At 46.2% G+C, this 15501-nt stretch overlaps 1 long non-coding RNA gene across 1 annotated transcript; it reads right to left on the reverse strand.

Moving 5' to 3' along the window:
• Nucleotides 1-4000: 4000 nt before the first annotated feature.
• Nucleotides 4001-15420, reverse strand: LOC128112531 (uncharacterized). The gene is made up of 2 exons (XR_008219010.1): nt 14135-15420; nt 4001-9116 (listed from the first exon to the last, which is right to left on the reverse strand). It is a non-coding gene; the product is annotated as an uncharacterized LOC128112531 (long non-coding RNA).
• Nucleotides 15421-15501: the final 81 nt, after the last annotated feature.

The following is a 15501-nucleotide window of genomic DNA, read 5'->3' on the forward strand; positions in this document are numbered from 1 at the left end:
TCAGGAGTGGCTCTGTGCAACATTTATTGGCCTCCTGAAATTCATTTAGCCCCCTTTGAAGATACCTTAAAATTTATGAACCTAAATGTAGCCATTATAAGACATTAGTTATGCTCCTTGTGAGCTGCCTGTTTTTTCTTTATGGTTTTTAGTTGTTCTTTTGTAGAGCTGCCAGATTAAATCATGCTGGGATCAAGAAATATGGGCCTTGGCAGTTCGTGTTCCTGGAGTTGTATCCATGCCAGTGGAAACCCATACATTCCAGAAGAGAATTTGACATTGCTGCTGCTGTTGTTGCTGTTATAGCAGAGGTGGCCACCGCTGCTACTGTTTCCAGGATTACCATCTCATAATTGGTTAGTACAGCTAGCACAGTGGAGACCCTGGCAGGAAAAGTAGTTACCACAATTAATTAATCTTTCATCTATTGGGCATGATAAATTTAATTCAATAGTTATATACATTTCAATTGGCTTTGAAAATTATAAATTTATAAACTCAAGTTCCATTTGCTTTTGGGATACCATCTTACAAGGACTCCAATTTGCAGTAAGGCTCGTTAAGGAAGGGAATGGCTCAGTTGCCTTTAGCCTACTGGCTATGGGTGGGTTAGGACTTCTATTGGTCTTTTCTGTGTTGAACACACAGATTGCAAGCCCAGCACCACTTTGAGATATTTGGCAGCAGTTAACTCTGCAGCTCACACACGATTGAGCCTGTATGATAATGAGTATTCAGAGAAGGGTAATGCCTGGGGGGCGCTCACCAACCTAAGACAGAGCGCCTGTGTGGCCTGGGCAGGTGTCTCTGTGACAGGTAAGGTGACCTGCTGACGTCCCACGCAACCTAAGTCAGAAACTCATTTATTAGTAAAAGGGGGACCTGTAGGGTCCTGGCCCCCGTTTTCAGTAACTGTTGCCTTGCTTGCTGACCTTGACCTTGATATCCTCCCTATGCTAATTCCCTCCCAGGTTTCACCCTCCTGAATGCTTAAGGGAAGTTCCTTGTCCGTGTATCCTGCATAATGGGCGTTAACAGCTTTGATGCAAGATTGTAAAACATCGGTGAACTTCTGCCCTCCGGGGTTCTCCCATTGTGCTGTAAGCCAGTATTTAAGACCTCCTCCCTCCTTCAATAAATGGCATTCAGCATTAAAAAAAAGAAAAAGGAAAAGGAAAAAGCGGGGAAAAAAAAAAGAAAAGAATTTTATGGTTGGGTGTCACCACAACAAGAGGAACTGTCATTAAAGGGTCACAGCGTTAGGAAGGTTGAGAACCAGTGAACTAGAAGAACAGAACTTTTAGAATATATATAGACAGATACACACACACACACACACACACACACACACACACACACACACACACGATGTGGGGTTGTATTAGAATGACTTACAGGCTGTGGTCCAGCTGTCTATGAACAGAAGGTCCGAGAACCCAGCAGTTGTTCAGTCCATGAGGCTGCATGTCTCAACTGGTCTTCAGTGTATGCCAGAATCCTGAATAAGTAGACTCTAATGCAGCGAAGGAATGGACTATGGAGAATGAAAGCGAGCAGGCAGAGTACACTTCCTGCTCCTGGGTCCTTTATCTAGGCTGCCAGCAGGTGGTGGGGCCCAGATTAAAGGCAGGTCTTCCCACCTCAAAGAGCTGGATCAGAAGTGGCTCTCCTCACTTCAAATAATTCAGTGAAGCAAAAATCCCTCACAGGTGTGACCAGCCATGGGTTTCAGTTAATTTCAGTTGTAGACAAGTTAGCCAGCCCAGTGACCATTATCTTTACTGTGACTTATCGACAAATCTTATCCATCCTTAAGTCCCTTGCCTAGCTTAACAGCTAAACTCTTTCATGATATGGATGTGCCCGAATTTAACTAGCCTGATCATGGCCTAATACTAATACATAACTGGCTTTTAGTGTGATACTTTAAACAAGAGCCCGACCAATACAGCCCTCAATGTCTTCCTCTCTACCCATGCTGGTGTGCACCTGCAGGGACATTCCTAAAAACACTCAAAGACAGACCATGCCGTGCAGTCGCTGAATCAACCTTCCATGCTATGCTACATCCAAGGCTCTGAAACCTCTGTACCTCCCCAGCCTGAGACAATGCACAGCAGATGACAGGTGCTCTCAAACTGTCTGCCGTTTGCCCAATCTGAGTGTTGAAACATGTCGCTCATGAGTTTTGTTTGCCTCTGTTAGCAGAAGTTGGGCATCTGTTTTTGTGGTGAAGAGCCCTTTGTATTTGTTGGCTTTTTTCTTATCAATATTTTGGATTTCTCTTAGTAGTCATAAGAAAGGGGAGCTAGGAGTGTATCTCAGTGTTCAAGTGCCTGTCTAGCATGAGGGAAGCCCTAGGCTAACTCCCCAGCCTAGAAAAAAAGGAAAGAAATACACTTTTTGTGATATGAATAGAAAAATTTTCCCTCTAGTGTTTGTTTGTTTATTTTCCCTCCAAACTGTCATTGGTAACACTACTTTGTAGATGAATTCCCTTTTGTTTTCATGCTCTGGGTTTTAATGCCATACTTAGAAGTGCTACTCCCGTATCTGAGGCAACTAAAAATATTCTGGCATTAACTAATCCTCCAAGTATTCTGCCATTAACTTGTGTGTGTGTGTGTGTGTGTGTGTGTGTGTGTGTGTGTGTGTGTGTGTGTGTATGTGTGTGTACTACATGTGGACAGATACCCACTGGAGTTATAGCTGGTTGTGAAATGACTGACGTGGTTCCCGAGAGCCAAACCCAGGTCCTCTGGAAGAGCAGCCAGTGCTCTTACCCACCGGGCCATCTCATCAGCTCCTTAGTTGTGTTTTCTAATGCTCACAACAGTCCTCTGCAATGCAGAAGGTTGTAACAGGAATCTTAGAGAGTCTTATTAATAAAATCAAACCCGGGGCCAGTTATTGGGGTGAAATGCTGGTCAGAGAGACAGAACAAGCCACAGCTAACCTCACCTGGCCAACTTCTCAGCTGGTCTTGTTTCCTCAGACTGGAAGCCTCTGTGTACTCATATCCGAATGGCTCTCAGCTGAACTGTGCTGCTCAAAAGCCTGAAAGCTTAACCAGCCAAATGCTTCTAGTTTCTGGTCCTCACGCCTTACATACCTTTCTGCTTTCTACCACCACTCCCTGGGATTAAAAGTTTGCTTTCTGGGATTAAAGGCGTGTGTCACCACACCTGGCCGTTTCCAATGTGGCCTTGAACTCACAGAGATCCAGAGGGATTTCTACCTCTGGAGTGCTAGGATTAAAGGTGTGAGTGCCACCATTTTCTAGCCTTTGTATCTAGTGGCTGTTCTGTCATTAACCCCAGATAAGTTTATTAGGGTGAACAATATTTTGGGGAACACAATACCACCACAGATGGTTATCTCCACTTTGTAGGTGAGGAACTCAGGTCTCCAGAAGACTCAGTCTTGGTGAGAGACCCTGCTGATTTCTGGACTCCACGAGAGGACTCAGTCTTGGTGAGAGACCCTGCTGATTTCTGGACTCCACATCTACATCTCTGGCTCCCCTCTGCTTTTTTTTTTTTTTTTTTTTTTTTTTTTTTTTTTTTTTGTCTGCAGACAGGGCTTCCTGCTGGCCTGGAGCTTGTCAGGTAACTTAATTTTGCTGGCCACTAAGGCCCATGGATCTGTCTTCTTCACTTGCCAAGCACCCAGATTATAAACGTGGTCATCATGCCAAGCCTGTTTTGTTTTTTAAATATGGGTTCCGGGGAATGAACTCAGGGCTTCAGGCTTGCATGCCAAGCACTTGACCAACTAAACTATCTCCCCAGACTCCTCAAAACAAAGCTTCTAAAAGGGCTGCAGCTATAGCTTAGTGATTAGAGGCCTACTATGTGCAAGCTACGTGTGAGTCTTAAGGTGTGTGTGAGCCTTTGGATGCTGGTTCTGCTTTGATTTACAAAGCAAATTCACAAAACACCAATGCCCTTTTTCCCAAAGGGGGTGCATCCTAAACCCTTCAGTGAGTTCCTGAAACAGATGATATTAAACCAGGTATTTTTTTTATACACACAACCCTATGACAATGTTAGTTTATAAGTTCAGTACAGTAAGAGATAAAAACTAATAATAAAATTGAACAGTGGCAGCAGTGTTAGATAACAAGAGGTATGTGAACATAACTGCTCTATCTTGAAAGAGATGAGACAAATTTTAATATTTTGGATTATGGTTGATCAGTAGTCATGGAGGTGGAAAGAGCAACCTCAGATAAGAAACGACGCTATGTGAGGTCTGTCGAGGGTAGGAGTCCCCAGAAGCCAATGTCCTCAGCTGCCCATGGTTTGAGAAGATGTGACGACGCTGGAGAATCATGCCGGTAAAACTCAAAGCCTACTTCTCCTTCAAGAGGACAAGGATGGGTACAACTGTGGCTTACCTACCACAGCAAGTTTGGCTTAGCCTCCTTACCGTCCCTTCTGTGAAGGTAGAAAATTAACTCGTGACAAATGAGCCAATGTTTCACCTTGAAATCTGTCCCTCTTTCCCGGAACCCTTAGTCCTTTGGGGAGTTACTGCTGCTCCCCAGGTTGCAGAGCCTGAAGCCAGTTTTTCCTCATGATGCCTCTGAACCTTGACCCTTCTTTTCCATTCTCACTGCCAAGTCCAAGTTTTACTGCCTTGAGCCTGAGCAGTCGCGGTAGACATTATGTTTTCGCCCTTGTCTCACAGGTAAACCGGGTCTAAGTTCAGATAGGACTCTCCCTATGGGGCCTTTTTGGCTCCTAGGAGTCACAGCCCATAGTCCCTGACACAAAGCTCTGCTAAGACTACACAGGCTGCCTTTCCAGTTGTCAACTGTGTGACCTGAGGTGCATTACCACCCTTAGCTTTGTAGAGCCCTGGCTTCATCTTATAGACGGTAAAGAGCAGGCTGTGGCTGATGCAAAGAAACTGTGTGTATGGAAACAGAGCTAGCCTGCCCTTGCTCCCTCTGCTTGCCTAACTCTTCAGAGCCTGGGACCTTTGTGCAGCAGTGTGGATACAGAGCAGGCATTGAATTAAGAATGAATACATACCCTCCTTGTTCCTCCAAGTTTCTCTTTAATCCCTTCTGCGTGTGGTCAAATTGATGCTCTTCCAATTAGGTTTTCAACAAGCATGTCACTTCTTGTTTAAAATATCATATGACCATGCACTTATTTCTATTTATATAAGCAAAAAGAGACAAGTGAAAGTTGCTGTATCCCTACTAGTTAGTGTTTTGACCTCCTGGTTCTCTATCCTTAGACACCTCTTATTGTTCAACAATCTCATTCATTTCAAATGGGAAAGATGAGTGCAGACTTTTTCATGAAACACAATGCCACCTTCCATTGTCTTCTCGGTATTTCACACATGGTCATTTTGTTTTCAAGTTTATTTCCTTAAACAGTGCTAGCACGGATATTTGTGTGCATAAATCTTTGACCGTCTTTCTCTACACATTTGGGAACTATGGCAGTGGCTACATCTCTCCCCAATACTCAGGGCATCCAAGCTTTCTTTGTTGACGCCCTGAACCTTCGCAGCAGTGTTTTGAAAGAGAGTGTATCATTTCCACCCCACAGATGACAAAATCAAAGCACAAACGGGCAGAGAAATGCTCTGGACACAGGAGTGTGTGCTCTCCTTGTCTGTTTTCTCTTGCTAATAGCATAATACCTCAGGCTGGGTGAGTCACAGGGATGTTTGTTTTGGCTCCTGGCTGTGCACCAAGGTCAAGGGGCCGCATCTGCTGATGGTCTTCTTGTTGGCAGTTTTGAAGCAGGGAAACACACCTCAGGGGACAAGGAGCAGGCACAAGCCTCTTCCTGCCACTCTCGGGGTCTCACACTGATGGCCTTATTTAACCCTAATCATCTCTCAAAGATCCCATCATTTAAAAACATATTTCACATTTTTATTCATTTATGTGCTTGGGTGTTTTGCCTACATGAATGTCTGTGTACCATTTGCCTACAAAGGCCAGAGAATGTCAGATCCCCAGGAACTGGAGGTATCGTCAGTTGTGAGCCTCTGTGTGGGGGCTGAGAATCGAAGCTAGATCCTCTGAAAGAGTAGCCAGTGCTTTAACTGTTGAGACAACTTTCCTGCCCTAAGCCTCCATCTTTAAACACTAGAGCTGGGTTAAGTTCTACCCTCTCAATTCCACACAATGAGAATTAAACTCCAACATGAGTTCCAGCGAGGTCAAGTCATATTCATGCCATAGCAAGAGTGGAAATTAACCTCCTTCCCACAAAGACCCATGTGCTCAGTCTTGAACATTTCTTCTCTTTTGTTTCCTTTCGTTTTGAATCAGGCTCTTACCATGGAGCCAGACTGACCTTGAACTAATAATCCTCCTGTGGAAGCCTCCAGGCTGAGGTTCCAAGCACGCACCACCCGTTCAACAGTCATTCACAACAGTTTAAGGCTCTTGACACAATTGTCAAATGGCTCCTCAGAGAGGTTGCTCTGATCTACACTTCCCCAGTAATAGGAATCTCTACTGTTCTGCCTCTTTCCTTCAAATGATGATTGCCAGCCATCTGCTTCTCACCTTTGTGAGTTGCCTCTCCAGGGAAGTTGTGCATCCAACAGTAAAGGACTCCCATGGACCATCATCATCATGGATAAGCATCATCTAGCTGAGCATCCCAGCAGCAGGCACACTGGCAACACTTCCCACAGAACTTGGCCACCTCGATTCCACTTGGATGTGTAAATAATCCAAGGAAATGCAAAAACAGAAGGATTGGCTGTGCTGGAGAACAGGAGGCCTGGAGGCAGCCTTGACTCATGCCTGGCCTACTTTGTGCTGGGGTATATGTGGGTGTGCGTGCATGCGTGTGTGCGTGTGCTTGTGATATGTGCATGTGTCTGTGTCCAGAGGCCCATGTATACACAGAGGCCATCCAGAAGTCTTGTGTTTACAAGTTGTAATTCCAGCAAAAGGGGCTTCTTATTGTCTATAAGCTGGCTCTTCCTGTGTCCCAGTATAACTTCAAAGAAAACAAAACTGGTTTCCTTTGTTATATTTTAAGTGCAAAGGTAATAGAAGAAAGAAAACTTGTGGATTTTCTTATGCCAATCAAAATATCATTTAAATTCTGCATCTTGACCACACAGGGAGTCTAGGAATGAACAATACTCTGTCGGGACCTCCTCACAAAAGCATCTGAATCAGTTCTCCTCAGTTTTTCTGCCAGGTTTCTTCCACGGCAGTCAATGCCTGAGGCAGCGTGGTACACTAAGAAACACACATTTGGTCTCTGGTCCTTGTTCCCAGCACAGAGATCCCCATCCCCCATAAGCCTCTGATTGATAGGAGCCTAGAAGCATACTTTGTTCTAATACTGGTCTAGCCTACTCTTGACTCAGAGCTCCTACATTCTATAAAATGGCCTGGGTGGTAGAACACTTTGTGGCATTGAGGTGATCCTTGGCTCCTGGACAACTTCTGGACGGGGGCTGGTCACCAAAATGAGTAGAAGCTTGGAGCTTTCAGCCTCATCCCTTCCCTCTGGGGAGAGGGGCCAGAGTTAATCCAGCACGACTGTGTGACACATCTCCGCCATGCTAGGATGGCATGCTCTGCTTCCATGAAGGCCCCGCCTGTCACCTGCGTACCTCTTCACTCGGCTGTTCAGGGAGGTCCTCGGCAACATCCTATTTAATAAGCTGGTAGACATGCGCATTTCCCTGATTTCTGTGAGCATCACAGTCAATTATTATACTTGAGGAGATGCTCATGGGGCCCTGAGCTAAGGGACCCAGGAAGGGCAGCCAATTGCTGGCTGAAGCAGGGGTGGTCTTGTGTGTCCCTCTTCCTTCCGCAACTGGCTGAGCTCCACCCAGGAAAGAATCTGAGGGAAACTGAAGACTAAATGCTCCTGCACCGTCACTGTCCTTTAACAAGACTGAGGAGAGGAAGGGTTGCCCAGAACTGCTCCCAGGTGGATGAGGCACTGACAGCCATTCCTAACATAAAGTATGACTCTTAACAAATCAGCCATGCTCAGTTATGGAGCTGTCCATTCCTCAAGTGGATAGACCCAGTGCCTTTGCACAGTCCTTGACAGGGAATGCAGTGAAATACTGTGTAGTTGGGCTTTCTTTGAACCGCCAGCTCCCGAATAATGACACAGAGACATCTTATTAAGTATGAAAGCATGGCCTTAGCTTTTGCTTGTTCCCACGCAGCTCTTATAACTTAAATTAACCCATTTATATTAATCTATGTTCTGCAATGTGCCTCCATACCGTACATCCAACTCCCTCCGAGTCTCACTGGCACTTCCATCTCTCTTCTTCCCAGAGTTCCTCTCTTTCCCCAGAAGTCCTGCCTATCCCTCCTGCCTAGCTATTGGCTGTTCAGCTCTTTTATTAAACCAGTCAGAGGTGCCTTGGCAAAGACACATCTTCACAGTGTACAAAAAGATTCTCCCACAACAATGTCTTCTTGTCCCCACAGGCATCAGGTGTCTAAAGAAAACAGTGGTCCCATGTTGTTTGAGCCTTGAACGGTGTTGGAGGTAGCTGGTGCCGTTGATGAGGAGATGATGAGTTCTTTAGGCAGGAAGTAGAGACTTGGAGGTCAAATCATGGAAGGAAGTGGAGAGATAGTTACTGACTGTCCTAGACCTTTGCTTCTTAACTGCAGGTTGAAATCCTAATGGCTCGAGTAACTGAATATGGAGATTGCAAAAAGGTTTCTGAATGATCAATAACCAACAATTTAAAAAATCAAACACATAACAGATTCTAGTATTTCTAGCAGAGTTAGTGCTCAGTTATGTTGCCCCGTGACTTCACTGAGGCCTTGCTTCTGAACACAGAACATATGCATTTGTCACCATGCACGTGGTCTCACCAGCAACACAGTAGTGATCAGTAGATGACTGCCTGAAACAGCTCAGACGGTGCCCATAGAGGTCAGAAGAAGGCACTGGATTTCCTGGAATTGGCATGAAGGATGATTGAAAGCCACCAGCTGGTTGCTGGGAACCAAACCTGGGTCCTTGCAAGAGCAACGAGTGCTCTTAACAGACGCACTGTCTCCTCAGCGCTCACGTCCATTGTTTGGTGCTGTGTGTTCATGTGAGGTAGTGTTCTCAGCACTGATGTCAATTCTGAAAATAACCAAGATGCTCTGCGTCCTGCACTGCCAAATGTCAGACAGGGTTCAACTTTAAATACATCACTACTGTGCCAATTTGAAGTCATCTTTAATAAGTGGCAAATTTATATGAGTATCAAAATTGTTTTAAACAAATTTCATGATTTATTGCCAGTAAATGTTTTGTGTACATATTTTATATACCTGTGTGCTATGGTCACATAAAAATTTCTTTGGCAAAAGGGGTTGTGATTGGGAGAGTTTAAGAAGCCCTGGCCTGAGCTGGGCAGTGGTGGCGCATGCCTTTAATGAGTTCATCAAAAGGTGTGAGTTCAAGGCCAGCCTGGTCTACAGAGGGAGTTCCAGGACAGTCAGGGCTACACAGAGAAACTCTGTCTCAAAAAAAGAAAGAAAGAAAGGAAGGAAGGAAGGAAGGAAGGAAGGAAGGAAGGAAGGAAGGAAGAAAGGAAGGAAGGAGAGAGGGAGGAGAGAGAGAGAGAGAGAGAGAGAGAGAGAGAGAGAGAGAGAGAGAGAGAGAATATCTCTGTCCTGAGAGTGGCCTTGGTAGCAGTGGTTGAGGCGCTGTCCTGGGAGCCATGCCAGGGGCTGGCATGGGGCTTTTTGTCCCCTTACTTTCTCCTTCCTTTTCTCTTCAACACTTACTGCATCCGAGTGCAGACACTACCCTGAGTTTCTCCACTGGAAGCTCCAGGATAAGCCCACTTCTCACCTGCCCTAGAAGTAACAGAATCTAGTCGAGAACCTGGCATGAGACTGGCACTTAGGAAATATGGGATGAGAGCTACAAGTCATAGCTCATAAGCTGCTGTATGGGGCTATGCGCTACCCAGTGACTTCTTTTTAATATCCCTCAGCTTCCGAGTTCACTCCAATGTTGTATCCCATCCCAGAAAGTCCCAGGAAGAACCAAGGGAGGAAGTGAACCTATCCACGACAAGTGGTCGAGGGGAACCCTGGGCACATCCCTGTCTTCCCTCTCTGTCCCCATTCTCTCAAGTCAACAGAGGCAACACATACTCAAGCAAGGTCAACTTCTCAAAGCATGGGGCCTTGGGCCCAGTTCCCCTCTCTTGTCTTAGGGCATTTCACTGGGCACAGGAAAGTAGGCTTCTCAGGACACCAGGCCTCTAATTTTAGATCCACTAGTCTGTGTCCCAGCAGTGGGGGATAGCCTCCACTTTGGTGGAACAAATGTAAAATAACCTGATCTGAACTGGAGCCAATGGCCAGGGTCTCTTCTGGTCCTTCCTGCCTGAGGAAAACCACAAACAACTAGGACCCAAAGCATCCTGGCCCTTCTGTGAGGCTCCTATAGTTTGCATCTTTCTAAAAATAGCTATCTGTGAGTGCCAGACAGCCGGGTGCTGGTTACATAACTCACATCACCAGCAAAGCTCCTAAGTCTGCAAGGTAAAATGCCACTAACCCCACCATGACACACCAGGACACCAAAAGAAGGAGCTGAGAACTTGTCCAAGCTGGCGACCTGCTTATAAGGGCCTGCGCTGACACCAGAGCCTGGGTGCTTCTGAGTCTAAAGACTTATTTCTCCTGTGTCAACTTCTGAGTGATGTCCACTACCGTTTCTAAGCCGATTTTCAGACTTACTGGTTTACTGTATTATTTTTAAGGGTCAGCAATTTTATGCAGGTTCTTCTTTTGTGTGTGTGTGTGTGTGTGTGTGTGTGTGTGTGTGTGTGTGTGTGTGTGAAAGCCCAGGTACTGAATTTGTTGATCTAAACAGTGCATGCATTTTGGGTCCATGGAGGCAAAGGAAGCTTTCGGATGTTAAAAGGGGTGATATGAAGGTGAAAATGCGGGTGGGTTGAGGGGAGAATTGTATTTCGCTTTCTAGTCCTGTAAGGCTCCAGTGCGTAAGGGATTTAAAGGCAAGACTCTGTAGTTGGTTACCTATTTCTCTAACAAATGCTAATCAACTTACAGAGAAAAGGTTTAAAAGAGGTGGCTGAGCAGACAGGCTCCAGCTGCCAGGCCTGATGATTTGAATGTAATGCCCAAGGCCACATGGTGGAAAAGAAAACAACCCCCCAGGATGGTCCTCCGATTTCCATACATCATGTTCTCTCTCTGTCTCTCTCTGTCTCTGCCTCTCTCTGTCTCTCTGTCTCTCTGTCTCTCTCTGTCTCTCTCTCACACACACACACACACACACACAAAACATTAAAAATATATTTTAAAAGAAAGGTTGATTTTAGTTCATCATTTTGAAGCTTTCTGTCATAAATGATTGCCCACAAAGCTTTTGGACCAATGATAAAGCAGCCCATTATGGTGAGGTAGGAGGTGAGCAAAGCCTACCTCAAGGTTGGGATGCTAAATGAACGTCAGAATCCCACATCTTTCAGGGGCATGCGCTCAATGATCTACCTTCCTCTCAACAGTGCCGACCTTCTAAAAAACCAACCTAGCTCCAAAGTTTTTATCACATGGACCTGTGGGGTCCAGACCATAGCAGCTTCCTAGGCCAGCTCAAATTCTGGTCTTGCTTAATGCTTCCCCAAACAGGTCTCACTTCAAATTAAAAGCTCCTTTTAAAAAGCTGGGTAGTTGTGGCTCGCCTTTAACCCCAGCACTCAGGAGGCAGAGGCAGGTGGATCTCTGAGTTCCAGGCCAGCCTGGCCTACGGACTGAGTTCCAGGACAGCCCAGGGCTACACAGAGAAACCCTCTCTCAAAAGCCCCCCCCCCCCCAAAGTCCCTTTTCCAATTCTAATTTTTGCTCATTTGACAATCGTCTGGCTTAGACCCTTCCTTTAAATGTGTCCTTGAGCTTCTGTTTTCCTGTTTCAACCATCCAGGGTACAAGTAGATACAAGCCACACTTTTTTATTCCTTTGTCCCACACTGGCACTGTGCACATAGAAGTTGTTCAATAATAAATGATCCAACAAATAAAAGTTAAAGATTAATGAATTTGGAATAATTCAGGACCTAAGCAGATTTGGGTGGTGCTAATGATGCCTGGCATTTAAAAGCACATCAGGGATTACCAGACATTTCTTGTGCAGGTTCCTCTGAAAACCACAGCAACCCAGGGAGGGAATGAGTTCAGAGAGGTTAAGGACCTACCCTGGGAACCCAGATCTCTTCCTCCACAGTTTGTATTTCTTTTTGTTTGTTTGTTTTTTGTTTTTGTTTTTTTGAGACAGGGTTTCTCTGTGTAGTTTTGGTGCCTGTCCCGAATCTCACTCTGTAGATCAGGCTGGCCTCAAACTCACAGAGATCCACCTGCCTCTGCCTCCCAAGTGCTGGGGTTAAAGGCGTGCGCTACCATTGCCCAGCCTCACAGTTTGTATTTCTATTCTAGTTGACTCTCAAGGATGAACATGGGATGAAATGTGGAGACTGACTCTGCCTATAAAATAGCCTGACCAGTAGAGGGAGCAGACACACGCACGGGTCTGGGAGCCAGTGGGATCTGTGTGCTGGCCCAGGCACCATGGGCCAGATAGCTTTACTCAAGTTTTCTCTGTCTTGCCTTTAGAATGTCAATGACAATGTCCCTTCACCACTGCCTCGGGTGATCTCGGACACCGTGGCTGACACACAGTTAGGGAGCAATAAATCATCTCTCAGGACCCCCATTAGGGGGTCACAGAGACACAGAGACCAAAAAGACATCGATTCCTGTTTGATGATCTAATAGACATTTGAAATCAATTTGCCTACTTGAAACTTAAAATAAGCAGAGTTATATCAAATGGTCAAATAAATGGATTTGCTGAAAACATATTCTTGTACCCACCAAGAATTTCAGGAGGCAGATTAGATCTTGTCTGGACAGAAGGCCTTAAAATGGGGTGTGCCATCCACCCTGGAAGCTATTTAAACTAAAAAATGTTAATATTGTATGATAGTCTGGGATATCATGTGATAGGCCTGTCATCCTAGTTGTCTGGGAACTGAGGCAGGAGTTCATGGCCTGCCCACACTACAAAGTGAGGTCAGGGCCACCCTAGATTCCAGAGACCTGTCTCAAAATTTAGAAACAAGAAAAGAGAGCTGGGGATAAAGCACAGTGGTGGAATGCTTGCCTAGGATGAGTGCAATCCCGAGGCCCCAAAGGCAATAAATAAATATATATAGCTATAGATAGACTTTGTAGTAGAAAGACTGAAAGATTGTCACTGCTGCTTTCTTGATGGCAGAAGTGGGGCCAACAAACTTGCAAATACAGGAGTTTAATAACTTACCACTGCTCCATCAAGTCGAGCACCAGGAGCCATCACAGTGATACAACAGAAGGGTACTCCAAACGGAAAGACGATGGCCACACAACATGCAGAGTCCCAAGGCACAAGGAGCCCCCTTCCCCTTCTGTTCGAAAATATACTCAAGACAGAATAAAAAAATTCCGTCTTAAGATAAAAATTAAAATACCCGGCCAGGCAGTAGTGGCGCACGCCTTTGATCCCAGCACTTGGGAGGCAGAGGCAGGCAGATCTCAGTGAGTTCGAGGCCAGCCTGGTCTACAAAATGAGTTCCAGGACAGCCAGGACTGTTACACAGAGAAACCCTGTCTCAAAAACCAAACCAAACCAAAACAAAATAAAAAAAACAAAACAAAAATTAAAATACTAAAAAAAAATATTAAAATATTTTCATGGACAATGAGATTGTTAGTAATCCCCCCACCCCCGTTTGTTTAAAACTTAACATTTTTTTTTTTTGTTATAAAATAGTATACCTTTTTTTACAGGGGCAGAATTGGAGTCTCATTTAACATTACTTTCCAGAAAAGCTAGGCCCGTGATCAGGTAAATTAAGTCAATTGTAATAAAGTGACTTGAAGTTTCAAGGTAGTTAAAGTAATTAAAAGCCTGATGAAATCCAGACTCGGTCGCTAGACTTTAACTGTTGTGAGTCGGCAGTAGACAGCGTCTCCGCTTTTTCATAAGGCCCAAATATGGCCCAGAATTACATATGAACAATTGTTCACGCAAACAGCCACGTGACCTGTTTGTCCTCAGTACATGTAACCCAGACTCACCTATCTCTGGAGGAGTCGGGGTTGGCAGCACATCCCTGAGCCGAGTACGCTTGCTCTCCGCTACTTAATTTACTCTGCTGAAATGGAGTGGAATTTCAATGTAGAGTTACCCATTAGCTCCAAGGCTAAATTTAAACCTCTAATTAAATTAATCCGTTCATCTTAAACACTTTGCTTCTCCCGCAGAGAAGTGTAGCAAGGCTTCTTAGGTGTCACGGGGCCTAATTCAGGGCGACAGTTGTTCCATACTGTGTTTAATAAGTCACCCAAATGGCACAGAGAACTGGGAAGCAGCCGGGTAGTCCCGCGGTTGCAAGTTCTAAAACCACTTGTTGGGGGTGGGGCTAGAGTCGCTGTGTCCATAGGCAGGAACCCATATTTCTGGAACATACAACCAGGAGCCAAACAGATGTTTATGAAATAAATGGGAATAACTGTCCATATCTGTCCCCGTTTATAGAGGAGTAAAGAGACTACACTCGCGACATTTGCAAGGTGACGACAGGTACATGCGTGCAAGATTATTTTAGCCCGCCCAGATCTTCACAGAAAATGCAATACATTTTCAGGGACCAAATGAAAATCCTGGCTGTCTTTTGCTAAGAGCACCAGGGGTGTGTGTATAAATCAGCTGGATCACACAGAAGGTGCTCACACACCTAGGCAGCTAGGTGCCTTTATCCTTAATCTTGGCAGCCTCCCCCTGGGTCTGCGAAAGAGTGAGGGCACATCCCAGTGGTCAGCGACACCTTCGGTGGGAATGTCCACGTAGGAAGGTGTACCCTCCCACGTAACTGTTAACAAGGACCGGCGTGTCCAGGCCCATGGGTAACGCCAGATTCGGTTACTAGGTCGCGGTGCAAAGGCTCCAGGTGATCGCCCCGTAACTCTTCTGGGGCTGTAACCCAGGGGCTGTAGCTCACCGGGCTCTGTGGACACCCGCGATTCTCCGCCCGAGCGTACCGGAGTGACGTGCTCGCCTCCAGCACCTGGCTTCCGCGCGCCCCAGGAACAGCTGGGACCGTGGGGAGCGGTCGGGCGAGCCCCCGCCCTGCCACGCGCCGGGCTCTGCCTTCCTCCTCCTCTTTCACCTCCTCCAGCACGGTCGCCTCCCGCCGCTGCGGACTCCGCCTGCGGCTTTGTTTTCCTCCCAGGTCTCATTCCCCACACGTGATACTGTGTTATTGCAAAGAGCGCTTCGGAGCGCGAGCGCGGGGCGCGCGCACCTATAAATACGGCCGGCCGGGCCGGGAGCCCGCGACCGCGCGGCGCGCAGGGCCGGCAAGGCGCGCGTGGGTCCCGGGCGCGGAGGGCGAGCCAGGCGCGCGTGAGTCCCAGCGGCGCCCGAGCGCCCAGGGCCGAGCATG

Source organism: Peromyscus californicus, unplaced genomic scaffold (assembly GCF_007827085.1).
Source record: "Peromyscus californicus insignis strain IS unplaced genomic scaffold, ASM782708v3 Scaffold_17__1_contigs__length_78620276, whole genome shotgun sequence".
In the NCBI taxonomy this organism is placed as follows: domain Eukaryota; kingdom Metazoa; phylum Chordata; class Mammalia; order Rodentia; family Cricetidae; genus Peromyscus; species Peromyscus californicus.